General features: G+C 43.3%; 1 protein-coding gene across 3 annotated transcripts in view; it reads left to right on the top strand.

Moving 5' to 3' along the window:
• The first annotated feature begins 10067 nt into the window (after positions 1 to 10067).
• ntng1a (netrin g1a) overlaps positions 10068 to 11015 on the top strand; it is a 108346-nt gene continuing 107398 nt past the window's right edge. For all 3 annotated transcript variants that reach the window (XM_080514885.1, XM_080514884.1, XM_080514886.1), the window contains exon 1: positions 10068 to 10609. The gene's annotated coding sequence lies outside the window, so the exon portion shown is untranslated. The remainder of the gene's footprint in view (positions 10610 to 11015) is intronic.

The raw sequence follows: 11015 nt of genomic DNA, 5'->3' as shown, positions 1-11015 counted from the left end.
GTCAACAAATTTTATATTTACAAAAAAAAACTAAATACACATATACAATTTTGCCGTTAAATCTTCAGCTGAGTATATGATAGCATTTCTTCTTCAACATTAACAATAGTGCTGGAATACATGGTATACGTTTTGCTCAAATTTATAGAAATAGATGGAGTATTGACATGAGAAATGCAGTAACTCCCATCTCTGCAAAATGATTTTGGTAAAATGAACACGTCTTGAAATGATAAAAAAAAAACAGAGGCAAGAAATATCAAATATAAACAGATTTGACGTGTTTGAAAGGTGTTTACACATCCAGAGTACTTTAAAACACTTATGGTGAAAAGGATTGAGAAAAGTTAAGGTACCGTACAACCCAAAAGAAAGGCCACTCCTGTCGTTATGTGGCCGTGACGTGACGGTTGTTTTACAAGGCTCTCATTGCTGCGGTAATGAAGATGATATTTAGTTTGATGCATATCTCCACAGCACGTTTCATGATAACAACAGAAACAAAATAATAATGTGAGCTTTTTCTTAAAAAAAAGAGAGATTTAAAAAAAAAAACTGTATCACGGAATAGAAATGACTTTGTAAAATGCACAATACATCATTTTGAAAAGTGACAGATCTCAGGGTGCTGGTGCCTCTGAATTCAATGGCTCAGTCACTGTGCTGGAATCAAACAGTTCTCTGTGACAAAAGACGTGTGTTATCTTAAATAGTCGACAAAAAAAATACAAAAAATCCCTCCACACAAAGCGATCTGGCGTGATTGGGGATAGTTGTAGCACTGTGGTAAGCCTAATTAAATTCCTGCGTCGTTTCCTCCTTTTGATGTTTTGAACATGTCATACAGCACGGATAGACAACTCTGATCACTGTGACAACCACAAATGCTTCACTACGAGAGGTCCCAATCATGACCACATATCTACTGCAAGGACAAATCAGCAGTATGCCTCCTAATTTTATCAATATTTTAAATTAATTCAGATTTTTTTCTGTGTGTGTTTGCAATTGAAATGTGGTTAGAATGACACATTTCTGAAACTAATATAAAAACTGGCATGTGGGCCACAAAGGAATGCAGTAGAGGCTTGTTTTACCATATAGTGTGAATCCTAAATGTTATCCTTCACATGCAAACAGGATAATCTGTGAATGTCTTTGTTTTCGATCGGCGCTGAAACCCGACTGGACCCTCGCGGTGTGCGATATCTAATCGTAGCTCCTCATGCATCCTCGTATGCTAATGACACCATGAATAAGCCAATGGGATTCAATTCCCACAGTCAGTTACAGTAACCAATATTCCCGTCAGCACATCCTGTGAGGACAAATTGGGAACATGGTATTGACAAAAGCTAATTTGGTGGACCGGCCCCCAGAGTGGTGGACTTCATTTCTCCGGGGCCCAGCAGGCCAGACCATTTGTCATCCTTATCATTAGCGACAGAATCTGACCCTCGTGCCCACTGCTAAACCCCAAAATAACTCTCTCCAGCGGCATGTCCGAGGACATTATTTTTTCTTTTCTCAACAGTAATAATACCGTAAACCTATTTAAATGAGAAACCGTATTTATTCCACCCCCCAAGCTGCAAATCTCAGCTGAGAAAAAGCCATTGCCTATCAGAAAGGCATCCGGCCGAAAGCACCGAGGCGTGACTTCATGGACGGACACACACCGTACAACAAGGACAGATCTGGACGCCGCCTGTTAAGAAAGTAAATCCCAAATCACTCGCTGGGGCACGTAAATCTGAACGGGACGGCCCCGATTCACAATCAGCCCGAGGCAGACGGCTTGCAGCCTGTGAGCAAAGTACAAATCCACCAACAGCGTGGCCACGTCCGCTCCCTCCTCCTCCGCCCCACTAATCCGTTTTCAATCATGCACTTTTTGGATTATGCCTCTATGTAATTCTTCTCAGGTATTGTTTTTTTTAACTTAATATGATATTTCAATTTGGGCGAGTTGGGTTATGGGTTTAGGACGCCGCGCAGGGTTGGATAAGCGGCAAAGGTCTGGAGGCAGCAGATTGGAGCGGAGGGATAGCGCCAGGCTGAAAGACGCGTGATAAACCTCTCACACAAAGTCCAAACAGAGCAGGTGCATAAAGGTGGTGAGACTGACCTGATTCTGTCCTTCCAAGGCATCCTGCCTCGCACTGTGATCCCTCTATCCGTCCCGACTCTCACAAGGTGTCTCACCCCCCCCCCCCCCCCCCCCCAACCAAGAAATGTCAGATTTCTTTTGCGTTTTCAGAAGCTCAGAGGGAAAAGGACGCAACCCGATGCCACCATTGCTCTTCGCCTTGTCCATGTCATCAATTGAGGCTTCCAAAGGCAAAGTCAAATGAAAGTGATTGGAAGTATTCCTCCTCATCTTGTAGTACACAAAGGTTTTTACCACTAAACAAGTTTAACTCACAAGATTGACAGGTGGAGTGAGACTACGGTTATCATGCACATTGTTTGCACACAATTGGTCGAAAACTGGTTCAGTGTCTTTGCCCAAACAAGACACTTTAAAGGGCCGGGTGAGATTGAATTCCATTTGATTTCAAGGCTTTTACAGAGAAAAACCCAACGACAGCTGACGAAAACTGCAGAACCAGCCCCAGAGGTGGAGACTTTCTTCTCTTTCAGTTAGAAAGAGAAAAAAGGACAGAGATGGAGAGAAACAAGCAAACAGACATAAATCCACTTGCTGCCGAGGTGACGGATGGCAAGAAGCACCACAAACATCCAGGTCCACTGTCAGAGATCCTGCAGGAAGAGAGAGATGGCCGATGGAACCGTGAAAACTCAGGATCAGAAAGGTTTCCATTCTAGCAACTGAGCCACGAAAATCATAATGCGATCCATGTTAATAAATAGTCTCGTCAAGTTTCGACTTAAGATAGAAAGTGGGCCATCACCTGACAGCAAGAAGTATCTTTCCATGTAGAGTTTGCATGTTCTTCCCACAGTGCCTGCTTGTGACACAATCCAGAGGTAAAACCTAATTATAGATGAGTTTGTTCAGGGGTCTCTCTCTCTCTCCCTCTCTCTCTCACCCCTTGCAGCATTAACAGACTCAAGTAAAAATGGGTGGATGACCAAACAACCAGCATGAAAGGAAAGTGTCCATGAACGTGCTACTTAAGCCATTTCCAAACATTTGTAATGTGAATTAATACAACAGTCCTTCAGACTAGATTGAAGGACTCAGTGCAGTAACACAAGCCAAAATATGATTTTCAGAGACGATTTAATTACCTTATCAAGATATTTTCTCAACCAAACATTTTAAGCATGAGAGATTTTGTTTTATTCCTGTTCGTCAGTCTAACTTGCGCGCAAGAATCTCGACCGGCCACAAATGTATCCACTCGCGTGACAGCGACCCCAAACACTCAGAGAGAAGTCACAGAGAACCATCTTCAGCAACCAGAATCCCGCAGCAGATGGTCTGGCCCCCACAAAGCCCTGATCTCGACATCATGGACTCAGTCTGGGATTACATGAAGAGACACTGAGACAGACTAAATCCACATTAGAACTGTGGCAAGTTCTCCAAGATGGTCGGCACAGTCTACACCTGCCAAGTACCTTGGCAATGCCAAATATTGATTGTGTTTACTGCGCTTTAAAGTTAGCTGACAAATAAAAACTGCTCATTGTTTTTTTTTGGAAACATCCAACACGTGAATCAGCAAAAGTATCCGAAGCATTTTTTGAATGAATTGTGAATAGTGTAAAAACCAAAGATTTTACCACATCAATACAAATAATATATGAAAACATATATTTCACTGCTTTTATCAACATGCATCTCAGCCTGTCGCTTGAGGATTATAGTGTACCAGGGTGGGGTGTGTTTACATCCTCAGTTCATGTCACTATTACACTTAGAAGAAGCAGTAATTGTTGTCTATTTATAGCCTTCCAGGAATAGATCCTAATGTCTTTCAAACAGCTTGGCAATCTTTGAAAAACGGCACGTTTTCCTGGTGTTTTTATCTTAGCAGTATTAATTGATCATTAAAAAAGAAAAATCAATCCTATAGCGAGACATATTTACGAGTTTGCATAGTACTAGTTTTTATCACTTCTAATGCCACGACCAAGCTCTTGGCCAGAAGGATTCAGATTTTCATGTATGTATATATTTGTCCATTCATATCTTATATTTGAAGCCGTGAAAACACTTTGAAGGTCTTTTTCTTCTTGTTGTCCTTGGCAGCAATAAAGAATTATCGCTCTTGTCGGTTCCGGGCCACCTTGCAGTGTTTGGTGGGCTTACTTGTCTCAGTGACCCTGGAGCTGTGCTGGCAGGAGTTTTGTCTCCTGGTTGGTTCATCCATGCCAGAGGGGTCAATGGGTAGAGGCCTGGCGAAGCGCAATCCACTGGCCCTCCTGGTTGGGAGTTGGACCCACGACTAACAATCCTGTTTGGTAAAACACTCCTGTTAAGGAAACAATGACAGAGGAAATCAACACTCGTGTGTACAAATGCCTTGAAGGGATTAAAAAAAAAATGTGTCGTATTCCTTCAGACACACCCACAAATTCATGGGTCAAATGTCAAAGGTTTGAAAGTCACCATTAACAAAATAACTGCCGAACATTAAATTGACCAAATGCGTTGCGGCTCACTCAGTGGTGAAGCAGTAAAAGTCTAATTCTGAAGTTAGTATGATGTTTTATTTGTCCTATTTTAGTGAAAACAACATTTGACGAGAGCCTTTGCTTTTCACCTGGGATAGAGTAGAGTTAAAATCCCAATGTTGGCAGTTTGATCCCCATTTCCACACCTTCCATGTGTCAAAGTGTCCCTGGGCAATACAGCGAACCTCACGTCTCTCCCACTTTGTGTGGCAGCTGTCTGCTTTCATGCATGAACGTCTGTGTGAATGTGACTGATCATGTGAAGCATGCCGAGGCTGTTGAAGCCATAGGAATGTGCTGCATAAGTAAAGTCCATTTACCATTTCTATTCTCAAACAATCTTCCCCACATATGATTGACTGAACAGACGTGAATGTGAAATGCCACTGTGCTGGTTAGTGGAAGCATGTATCTGCAAGTCAGTACTTCTGGATTTAAATACCACTTTCACCCACGGGAGTCACCACTGTCTGTTCTACAGATTTTGCTTGAATTTGCATCTTTGCGCCACGGCCCCATGCACTCTGGATGACACAGCTGTATTTTGCCTCATAAAAGTCTATCGAACTCCGGCCTAAATGCAGCATCCCTTTATGAATAACCTGCCCCCCGCCTCCACCTCCTCCACAACGGAACACACTCCTCCGGATAAAGGCAACATTACCCTTCATTGAACAGGCGCAAAAATTCAATACCTCTGTGCCTGGCGTCCGCCAGACAAGGATGTGCAAAAAACAGCTTTACACATCAATTTCTCTAATAACCATCATGAGCTATGACAAGATGAAAAAAAAAAAAAAGGTAACAGCGCTTGGAGTGGAAGTGCAGGAAGACAAGGCCACGGCATTATGGGTCCCTCCTGCAGAGAACCATGAACAGAACTCTGATCGATTTGAATGCACATGGTCATCCGGTATTTGTGGTGTTTTTTTATTATTTATTTATTTTTTTTAATATCACTGTTTAGCATTCAGACAGATTATTTGTTTGTTCTCCTCACTGACCTCCGGCAAGTCTCGTTTGACATGCTTCCATCTTAATGTGTTAATTGATGTTGAAGTACTTTAAACTTTCGTCGGTGCCTGCTTTCATTTGGAATCCCTGTGCCAGCCCCAGCCTTCACGAGCTTAGTGTTTTTAGGCCTTGAAGAAAAGACAGAAAAGAGCTCAGCCGTCGACAGATGAGCTTCAGAAATGTAGTGTGAGTGAACATTTTATATGGTGCCTTTCTATTGAGTCAATAAGTGGGAATTAAATGTGCTCTTTGGTAGCTTTCCACAGTGTTCTCCTCTTTCTTGTCGCTGAGTGAATTAGAAAAAGAGGTTCATGTCAGGCAAGTTGCCCTTGGGCTCGCAGAGAAGAGGGAAAAAGAGAAAGGCAGCTGCGTGAAGAGCTGTCTCCACCGCGGAGACACTCAACGCTGTATCCTTAACCTTTCCACTGTGACGCCAGTAAAGTGAGGGATGAAATAAGAGGGATCTGAACTATCCCATAAAACAAAATGGCCAAGTTGGACTCTGATAGACAAGCAGGGTTTGATAGGGTTTGTTGATGAGTTATTCAAACAGGCTTCATGTGGAGATTTGCAGCCTTGAACATTCTCTTTCTAGTTAATACGCTGCTTATGAGGCCTTTCAGCTGAGCCTGCCAGAGAATATGGACAAATGAGCATCGGGCCTGATTTATCTATTTATTTAAAAGGAAATAGGCCAATAAAAAGCAATAGGTGGCATTGTTGTATTTCCAACGGGCTTCCGCTCTGATTTGCATAGACACTGTTTTGGCTGTTTCAACATATCTCTCAGTTGAAAAGCTGTCTCCACCAGTCAGCTCTGTAATCTCAACCTTTCAACTAAGACATAAGATTAATTAAGACAGATCTGAACTGTCTCATGTAGCTAACTGGACATGTTGGACTGCTTCAAGCATGCTGAGAATGATAGTGTTTATTGGTGAATGCCACTGGTTCAAATTCACTTTTGTGTTGGAATTTGCAGCCTTGGCTGCTTTCCAAGCCCACTATTGGAGCTGAACCTGCCAAAGAAGCCCAACAAATGAGAAAGTAACCTATATTCATTCTTTTGGTTTACAAAAACAAAGCCATCAAAAAGCAATGCTTTCAAAAACTGCAGTGGACATTATTCTGGCTATTGCAGCATCTAATTCACTATAGCCTATACGTTTTGGACTTTCATTGATAAGTTGCACTTTAGCACTCTGCAACTTTCAAACTGCTTTGTGTTGCAGTTTTTCTCCGCATGTTGTCACGAAAAGTGAATTTGAAAACGGTCTAACAGTGTGATTGTCATCAAGAAGAGCTGTCTTCACAGATGTGACAGTCAGAAGTGCATCTTCAATTCCATCCAAGATCATGTTAAAATACTTTGAGCATGCTGGATTACAGTTTGTGAATGAGCACCAGTGAGTCGAACAGGATTTTTATTTAGATTTTATACTTTGAAAACCTTATTTCCCACTTTTGCATATCTGCACTTTTTGCTGAACTTGCAACAAAAAAGGACAAATAATCAACTGACCTGCATTATTATTTTTTTTATTAATTGGAAATGAGTCATGACAAGCAATATTTTAACTGGAAATGTGAACCTTTCTGGACTGAGATGCTTGCAAGAACTTTGCTTTTTTTCGCCCCTTATTCATTGCTGTCGACTCATTGGTGTCAAAGAACAGTCCGACTTTTATTTGTGCAACTTAGAACGTGCATTGTGTTCCAGTTTTTCTGTATATTGTCTATATTCACAACATGACTGCTGCAAGTTAAGCTGCCACATCCAGTTTGAGGTTGCCTGAAATTAAGACCACAATTAACACAATCCCCATGGATTTCAGTGTCGCTGCAAAAAGAAAGAAAATCACACTATTTGCGAGTGATTTTACCACCAATCTTTAATACAAACTTGTTATGTGTGCAATGAGATAAATCTGGTACGGAGCAGTCCAAAAGGCTTCCCACCCACTCCTCCTGTCATGCGATTTTTAATGTGTTCACATATTTGCACAATAAACGGTCATAGTGTTCACATGCATGAGAGAGAGAGAGAAAAAAAAAAACAACCTCCCCAAACCCACACGATTCATAAAATAATTAAAGCAGAGTTCTGGTCATGGCTGAAGCCACCCGAAGCTCGCTGGCTTCAGCAAATAATTCAACTTGAGGTGAAAGTCAGTTGTCAAAGCCTCAGCGCCTCATTGTGTCTGAGAGCCCTGAGTCTGGTCACTCTGCGGACCCTCAGCCTCTTTTTAAGGAGACACTCGGAAACCTGTTATTTTATTTTTTATCTATCTATATACCCACCGCTTTCTTTTTTCCTGAACTTTTTTTTTTTTTAAAGAGCGCAGTTACATTTGGCTTTGCTGAATATTACCCGGGAAGATATCCACCTGTGCGTCCGGCTGTGAGTGACGTGCAGCCGGGAGCTGTGCTCCATTCTCCGGCAGCGGCGGAGACGAGCGGGTCGCCTCCAAGCGCCGAGTCTCTCCTTTCCTGCGCCGCGTTACCATGTCCCGTTTTAAAGCGGATTTATTTGGCTGCAACAGGCTACAGGACTGGCTGTTCGCGACGATATGAAGCTCCGAGAAAGCAGGTGAGAGGCTCAGGCAGCCGATTTCTTTTGATTTCATTAATCTCCAACTGGATGGTTGTGGCGCGTAAAGTTTAGGAAGCTGCGCCGCGACGCGCGCTGAGTGGGTGGCCAAATTGTGCGTCGTGATTAGGGAAAGTAAGCCGACTATTATGGGAACTCAAGCTGATTTTTTTTTTTTTTTAAACAAGAGAAAACAAAAATTACAGGTTACATTTTTTTCTTTCATTCAGCGCCATACTCCATCGCCGCGCGTGGAGACGCACTAATCAACACAAGCAACACATTTAGTGCGATAACGAGAAAAAAACAAAGTAGCCTTAATGCTGCTTTCTGACACCATGGAAGACATTGATAATGTACAGTTTCTTTCATCGCACACCTTTCATACTGTGCATTTATGAAAGATCCACCTGCATGACGTGTCTAAAGAAGGCTGTGCGCGCACAGAGCCAAGACGGTACATCCATGGTAAATCCACATCCAAGACTCTGTATTGAGGAATACAGAGTCTTGGTCTGTATAGATCACAACATGCATGGTGCCAAATGTAAAGAACATAGTGTACTTTAATATGACCAGTCTTCCTGGATCAGCACTTATTTATTCTCACCACTGACTTTACAAACAATCTGTGGAAATATGACGTTTTCTGTGAAGCGTGTCTTTCTGACACTGTCCTTGAATATTACATGTACCCGTGCAGGTGAAGTTGTATACTGGAGGGACTGGCCTCTGTTGGCCTACAGAGGCTGGACACAGACTGTAGACATGGACACACTCAGCTGTGTCGAGAGTTGTCAAGCTGCTGCGAGGAGAACCTTTGCGCCCCTGGCATGACCCGATCACCCCCCCCCCACCCCCACCCCACCCGCCCACCCACTCTCTCACTCCATCATGATTAATTAAGGCGTGGGAATAACAGTAAAAAAACATCATACATTTTGGTTGTTGTGGGTTCCACGTGACTCCCTTTGAGTTTTGACTGTGAATTAAGATAAGTTGAAAAATTCAGTACTCTCAATTTTATTCTGTTTTTAAACGTGCATAGTCAGTTTAATGTTGATGTTTTAGTATGGTACCTTCACGGACTACCTGTATTTATTTAGATTTCTTTTCTTTTCTTTTTTTTTTTTTTTTGCCATTACGCATGGGGATATTTCAACCAATCCACGCGTTAAAACTGTTATACAGACTCTTATCGTTAAACTGCATTAATGCACAGCCGCCAGCTCCCAATATGAAGTTACAATCATAAACTTGATAATATGTTTTTATTCTTATTATTTTCAACCCATTTCTAGTCACAGATGGACCGAGTTTGCGCACCTTTTTTTTTTTCTTTTCCCGGACGCAAAAATTCCTTCGGGGCTCCATTGGGTTCACGCCCGTATTTGGTGGTTAATTTAACGTTCAGGCGACTCGGGTGAACTCTACTAAAAGAGGCTCAACTGGAGGCGATCCTCCTCCCCTCTGAGTTTCTAACAGGTCCCGAAAGAGGATGGCGCGCGTTGATGTATGCGAGTGGGTGGGGGTGTTAAAGGACGAGAGGGGTGGGGAGAGAAACCATAGGTGTGTGTGTGTGTGTGTGTGGGGGGGGGGGGGATGGAAAGGGCTGAGTGTGCGTCTCATCTAATCGCGCCTCGGAGCGCGTTATCCTCCCCGCCATCTCCGTCTGGGCGGTTTGGTGCTGCGCTGTGCCGCGGAAACGGCCAGCAGAAGACCCGGTGATGCGAGCCGATATTCGCAGCAGCAGCCGAGACTAATTGGTGTGATTCATGTCCCCGTTGAGTGGCTGAAACCTATTCTTAGCCCCGGAGAAAAAGAAAGCAGACACGGGGATGAGATCCGCGCAGAGATCCGCACGTCTTTGGAAATGAGGGGATTTAAAACAGACTAGGAAGGAGGAACGCACCCCATCGGGTCAAAGTTTGTTTTGCAGTATAGGATTCTCTTGTGTGTGTGTGTTGTTCTTCTTTCCTGCGGACATCATTGCGCATCAGACTGACGCCGTGATGGAATGACACTTGGAGAGAGGATGATGGACACTTTGGCACCAGAGCTCCCGCTCAGAAATCCTCCCGTTCACACCAGGCGCGGTGCTGCTGACCGAGCCCCCTGGACGGTGATCAGTCATTTGTTTTGAAGTGGCAGGAAAATCCTCCACTTGATTGGAACGAGAGCGAGAGATGGTGCGCGCAGCGATTCCGCTGAGACTGACGTGCGTGCTCATCACATTCCCGCGGAGGAGCGCATCTTAAAGAGCTTTCTTTCCTCACCCGTGTTCATTCTGCGGCTCTGAACTTGTTGAACGGCGTTAAAGAGCAAAAGGGCTCCGCGCAAGGAGGGCATTCAAGAAATGTGAGTTTCCTCTGGCTTGTAAAGTTTACTTTCTGTGTGTTAAATGGTGAATTGTGAGTCCGCGGGTCAGGTGGCGTCTTGTTAGAAGTTCTACTCTGACTTGGCTGAATTTGCATGAGTAGGATGCGACATATTTGCTATTTCCTAACAACTTCTGAATCGCAAGGAAGTCGACCTTGAATGCATCCAAAACTTGACTCCGTCCCCTCCAGTTATTTTCTGATGCGCCCCCTTGTGGAACTTATGACCTAATCGTTGCCTATCTATCATCCATAATTACATTTGTGTGACGCTGCTTCCAATTGGCCCAACTTCAGTACGTCATGATATGAGCAGCCTCTTTCTTATAGATGACTGTGAAACATGGTTTCTCGAGTTGCTCGTTTTTCTGTTTTTTTTTTTTTTT

The sequence above is a fragment of the Blennius ocellaris genome (genome assembly GCF_963422515.1).
Source record: "Blennius ocellaris genome assembly, chromosome: 19".
In the NCBI taxonomy this organism is placed as follows: Eukaryota; Metazoa; Chordata; class Actinopteri; order Blenniiformes; family Blenniidae; genus Blennius; species Blennius ocellaris.
Note: the sequence above shows the minus strand (reverse complement) of the source record. Positions and strands in the feature narration are given on the sequence as shown.